The 6,268-nt window shown below is 33.8% G+C and overlaps 1 protein-coding gene across 2 annotated transcripts in view; it reads right to left on the reverse strand.

Moving 5' to 3' along the window:
- LOC123552495 (NADPH-dependent diflavin oxidoreductase 1-like) overlaps positions 1-5,773 on the reverse strand; it is a 288,089-nt gene extending 282,316 nt beyond the window's left edge. The window contains exon 1 of one of the 2 annotated variants that reach the window (XM_053524930.1): positions 5,683-5,773. The gene's annotated coding sequence lies outside the window, so the exon portion shown is untranslated. The remainder of the gene's footprint in view (positions 1-5,682) is intronic. The other variant, XM_053524931.1, reaches the window with a different exon arrangement.
- Positions 5,774-6,268: the final 495 nt, after the last annotated feature.

A 6,268-nucleotide genomic window follows, 5' to 3' on the forward strand; every position in this document is an offset into this window, starting at 1 on the left:
TTGAATCGAGAAATGTACTATCAGGAACCAATAGGAACTGTCAAGGTATTGAATTTTATTCCTTTTTTTAAATAAAATATATATTACTACATAAATCTTCTACATATATGGAGTTCGTAATACGTCATTTAAAGCACGAGAGTCATCTTACACCCCGGGGTGTAAGATGGATTTTTCCAGCACCGGTAAAGATACTGGAAATCCCCGTCTGGTATGCAAGAAAAAAAATTCTGACCAATTTTCATGAAGATCCATTGAAAAATATGGCCTCTAGAGAGGTCACAAGGTTTTTCTATTATTTGACCTAATGACCTAGTTTTTGAAGGCATGTGACCCACTTTTAAACTTAACCTAGATATCATCAAGGTGAACATTCTCACTAATTTTCATGAAGATCTCGTGAAAAATATGGCCTCTAGAGAGGTCACAAGGTTTTTCTATTTTTCGACCTACTGACCTAGTTTTTGACGGCACATGACCCAGTTACGAACCTGACCTAGATATCATCAAGCTGAACAGTCTCACCAATTTTCATGAAGATCCATAGAGAAATATGGCCTCTAGAGAGGTCACAAGGTTTTTCTATTTTTAGACCTACTGACCTAGTTTTTGACCCCACGTGACCCAGTTTCAAACCTGACCTAGATATCATCAAGATGAACCTTCTGACCAATATTCATGAAGATCTCATGAAAAATATGGCCTCTAGAGAGGTCACAAGGTTTTTCTATTTTTAGATCTACTGACCTAGTTTTTAACCCCACGTGACCCAGTTTCGAACTTTATCTAGATATCATCAAGGTTAACATTCTGACCAATTTTCATGAAGATCCGTTGAAAAATATGGCCTCTAGAGAGGTCACAAGGTTTTTCTATTTTTTAGACCTACTGACCTAGTTTTTTACCGCACGTGACCCAGTTTCGAACTTGACTTAGATATCATCAAGGTGAACATTCTGACCAATTTTCATGAAGATCCATTGAGAAATATGGCCTCTAGAGAGGTCACAAGGTTTTTCTATTTTTAGACCTACTGACCTAGTTTTTGATCCCACATGACCCAGTATCGAACTTGACCTAGATATCATCAAGGTGAACATTCTGACCAAAATTCATGAAGATCTCATGAAAAATATGGCCTCTAGAGAGGTCACAAGGTTTTTCTATTTTTAGATCTACTGACCTAGTTTTTACCCCCACGTGACCCAGTTTCCCACTTGACCTAGATATCATCAAGCTGAACATTCTGACCAATTTTCATGAAGATCCACTGAGAAATATGGCCTCTAGAGAGGTCACAAGGTTTTTCTATTTTTAGACCTAATGACCTAGTTTTTGACCCCACGTGACCCAGTTTCGAACTTGACCTAGATATCATCAAGTTGAACATTCTGACCAATATTCATGAAGATCTCATGAAAAATATGGCCTCTAGAGAGGTCACAAGGTTTTTCTATTTTTAGACCTACTGACCTAGTTTTTGACCCCACGTGACCCAGTTTCGAACTTGACCTAGATATCATCAAGTTGAACATTCTGACCAATATTCATGAAGATCTCATGAAAAATATGGCCTCTAGAGAGGTCACAAGGTTTTTCTATTTTTAGACCTACTGACCTAGTTTTTGACCCCACGTGACCAAGTTTCAAACTTGACCTAGATATCATCAAGGTGAACATTCTGACCAATTTTCATGAAGATCTTGTGAAATATATGGCCTCTAGAGAGGTCACAAGGTTTTTCTATTTTTAGACCTACTGACCTAGTTTTTGATGGCACGTGACCCAGTTTCGAACTTGACCTAGATATCATCAAGGTGAACATTCTGATTAATTTTCATAAAGATCCCATGAAAAATGTGACCTCTAGAGTGGTCACAAGCAAAAGTTTACGGACGCACACACGGACGCACGGACGGACGACGGACGCCGCGCGATCACAAAAGCTCACCTTGTCACTTTGTGACAGGTGAGCTAAAAAGAAATAATGGGTCGTTCCATGAGTAAACCTGTATTAGTGACCAAAAAAATCAAAATTAAGATAACAAAATATTCATTAAGAACATTCTTTTATCTTTAAAATCTTAAAATTTGAAGTAATTATCTTAAAGTATAGGTCCATGCATTGGCCAGAGTATTTGCAACTTTGGACAGGTGATTATGTTCATGCTATTAGTATTTCACTGCCTTGATAAAAATTTTTATGAATTTTATGACTCTTCTCTTCCAGCGACAGCATGATAAGAGATTTTTTTCAGAAAATTATATATAGTTTGTGTAAAAAGGTATTATTATTTATAGTTTGTGTAAAAATGTATTAACATTCTTTTCAGTAATATCATTCTCTTACTATATTTTTTCAGTTACTTATGCATAATTTGTCATTTCTATCTCCTATAAATGTTTCTTATGTCTTTTACAGCTACCGTGCAGGGGGTATGTCTGCAAGTTCCTTGCTAAAAAAAGATGAGCACCATTTACAAACCCAGGCTCACTACAACAGTTCACGAGGAGGAATAATTGTGATAAAAACATTAACTAGCATAGGAGTGGATTTGACTTCTTGATATTGTGTAGCTGGAACACTTTGAATTATTATATTGTGAATTTGACTTCTTGGTGTAGAACAGTGAATGAATAGTGCGATATGTGATTTTAACTTAATACGGGAAAACCAAAGGTTTTTCCGTCTATAGATAATGTGTACGTATATATGTCAAAGTAAACCTATATACCGTTCAACTTGGGAATATGTTCTATACCTTCACCAGTTTTGTTGTTGTTGTTCTCCCATAATTCTACCGGACCTGCTGCCGTGCTTGCGCAATAAATAATTTTCAGGACGACATTTGATAAAATAAAATTTCTTATGAACGATCGGGCGCCGCATTATTAAAACAAATTATTCTATCCAGTTGAAAATTCGCGGTATCAATAGAAATCGGTGTTATTCGGGTTTCTTCATGAAACGAGTTTATGGATGATTCAAGCGGCCCACTTTTTGTTTCCAATAATGAATTATGATGTAAGCTACATTACTGCACTGTCTGAATAACAAAACCATTGTTTATTTATTTCTTTGAATGTAGAAAAGCCGATAATTTCAAAAATGTCCATGTAAAACGAATATAGACACGCTGTCCTAACAAAATTTATTTATATACATAATTTTATCACACATTTACGTCACAAGTCACTGTGGTCCAGTGGTTAGCGAACATGTTTTCCATACGCGAGGTCCGGGTTCGAATCTCGTGAGTTGCCTGAATTTTTTTTTTTTTTTAGCTTAGGCCCAATTTATTTTTTTTTTCTTTATATTTATCACACTTTTTTCAATTACTGGAACACAAATCAATAATAAGTATAGTTAACCAATGTTCTGTCTGAAAATTTTGAACAAAATATTCGAAGGCATGGAAAAGCATATATCGATATTGCTTATCTCCCCTCCCTTCCACAATTGCAACTACTTTCTAAAAGTCAATTCATTGACTAGAGTTTTAGTAAAATTACACTTGGAAAAAAATGTTGGCTATAAACTTGAGAGGCTCACTACGATCACTATCAAGCTAAGAAATTAACCTTAATCATATTCAATAAAAAGGTCCCAGACTGTTAGCAGTTAGGTAAATTAAATTGAATTTCGACCAAGAGTGTTTGTGTTATATTTAAAATTCTGGTCAAGAACATTTTACAATGAATTTGAATTAAGAATTTCACAAGTAAATGGTTGTTTGTCATTCTCACATACACGAGTTTTACCATAGCTGTATTAGTGGAACACAATTTGTCCTAAATGAGTGTCATTTGACAATAATGGTATTTAAAAGAATTAAAATAGTCCGTGTTTAGGATAGCAGGATTATGTAAGTTCCGGTATCTATACTACAAAAGAATATCAGAACAAGATGATATTGAATGTGATGTTGCGCAGGCATAATGTGTAAATTGTTGTGTTTTATTTTTTGGATTGTTTTGTCGTTTTTAGAAACTATTTGTTTGTAACAAATGAACTGAAAAGAATATGTGCATTTCCGGATTCAGAAATTTGTATAAGAGAAACAAATTGATAGCAAAGGCATGATCGTTGTAAACAGAAACAAAATTAGTAATATTATGTATAAATAAATGACTTGCATTTATCTGTATATAATAAAATATTTATCCAAAACTACTGAGGAAGAGTGTGTTTTACGCATGCTCACTGACAAAACATTAAGGCCTGATATTGGGTCACTTTTGAATGACTGTTGCACCATATATAATACTATGAGGAAAATTTTGTAAATGACAAAGTGTTCGAATTTATCAATGTTCATACAGCCCCCATTTTACATACCCCTTTCCGGCGCTCACTTCGTGTGAGTTAAAATTTGCTTACTAGATATAAATTTGAATAATGTAAAGTTTTCAGCAAAAGCATTATTTTGATACCAATAAATGATAACAATTTGCAAAAATAAAAAAGTGACAGGTCAAAAATCCCCCGTTATCTGTCCGGGTTTATGCAACAGTTTCGTTTTTGTCGTGTTGAGCGACGTGTGAAGTTTCCACTTTTCTCTATTTTATCATCTGTACAACTAATGGTGCATTTTGGGACTAGATTCTGTGCACCCAAATATCACTATTATCTTTAACTCATGAACACTATTTTCCATTGTCTGTCTAGTCTTGATACATTTGAAGAAATGATTAGATCTATGTTCATTTAAACAAAACTTTTTAAAACATTTCCCCTTCTTATTTTTATAACAATAGCAAAACCATCAGGCTTACTGTCAAAACTGAAAGGCAAACAGAAAATATCAGAAAGAACAATTTAATGCATTAAAAAAGAAAGAATCCGTATCACTATCACCAGGTTTTCCCGTCAGATAGGCAGCGCCTAATTTCATATTAACTATGCAGTTGTGACTGTTCTAATGTTTTATTAGTGTTTTATAAATAAAGTTATAACTCTGATCAGGATTTTTGTTCATTCTACACAAATTTAGATTGTATAGAAGAAAAGATTTTCCCTTCATAAATGTTCACACCTTATTACTGGTGATTAATGGGTTTATAACACCTACTAATATTAAGCCCTCAGCACAATTAATGCACAACCATGTATAGTTGATAGGTGTTGATCGCATTAATTTAGGTGTTAATAAATCATAAAATTTTGTGTATTATCAAAACATAATCAATAAGTTTCAAACCCTTTAAAAGATATGAATTAATTAAAAAGAATTAATAGATCTAATACAAAAAAAATTAGGGGGACGTTTTGACCAAATTCTAAACTGAATGGGGGATGTTTTGACCAAAATGGGGGGTGTTTTGACCAGGGGACGTTTTGACTAGGGGACGTTTTGACTTGATACCGTTACCGTAAGTGTAAAACGTATTTTTAGGCTGCAAAATAGATTCAAGACTCCCAGCTATAATCAGTATTGATTGTTTGGCAGTAAACTGTAGATGAAGATGTAGGAACAGTTTCAAAACACTTTACATGAACATGAAATGTAAGACGATGATTGAGGATGTTTACATGTATTTTTCGCTCCCAAGTACGAAAACTCTCAATGAAAAATCTTTCGTACCCATAAGGTTAACGTATATATAGTTTTGAATATATATCTGCCGTGAAATAAAGAGGCATTCATGAAGTTATTCTAACTCAAAGATGAAATTACATACAAACGTTTTATTTTGCAGCAAATAACTGTTTCCTTTTACAAGAAATTATGTGACTATCATCGGGTCGAAAGTAAGTACAATTAGCAGACTGTCTAAAACATTTGTGTTAACACGTAACGTACCGCACATCGCGCATTTTAGGTCGAAGGACGCTAATTGCTATTGCACAAAAACATGCTGTTCGGTATAATGTTCATATTAAATGTCGTGTTCTTTGTTATTGGAATAAGATTTTGAATAGTAAATCAGGAAAAATTTGTCATATATTGTACGATACCTCATATAAGCTTTATTGTGAAAACGATCTTAAATTTCATTGGATAAGGTTTGTTAATAATTTGTTGGACTCTCTTGGTTTATCAAACTACTGGTTGAATAATACTGCGAACTCTCCGGCAATGTTTAAGAAAACATTGTGAAAACTATAAGGCTCCAAGATCAATATATGCAAAATTGGCATTGTAATATTTTTGATTCAAGCAGATGTTTGATTATAGAAGGTTTAAAGATAATTATTTAAACATTTTACCAAATAATTTAGCCAAAACTTTTCGTTACAGATGTGTTAATCATTAGCTTCCAGTTG

This window comes from Mercenaria mercenaria, chromosome 15 (assembly GCF_021730395.1).
Source record: "Mercenaria mercenaria strain notata chromosome 15, MADL_Memer_1, whole genome shotgun sequence".
Taxonomy (NCBI): Eukaryota; Metazoa; Mollusca; class Bivalvia; order Venerida; family Veneridae; genus Mercenaria; species Mercenaria mercenaria.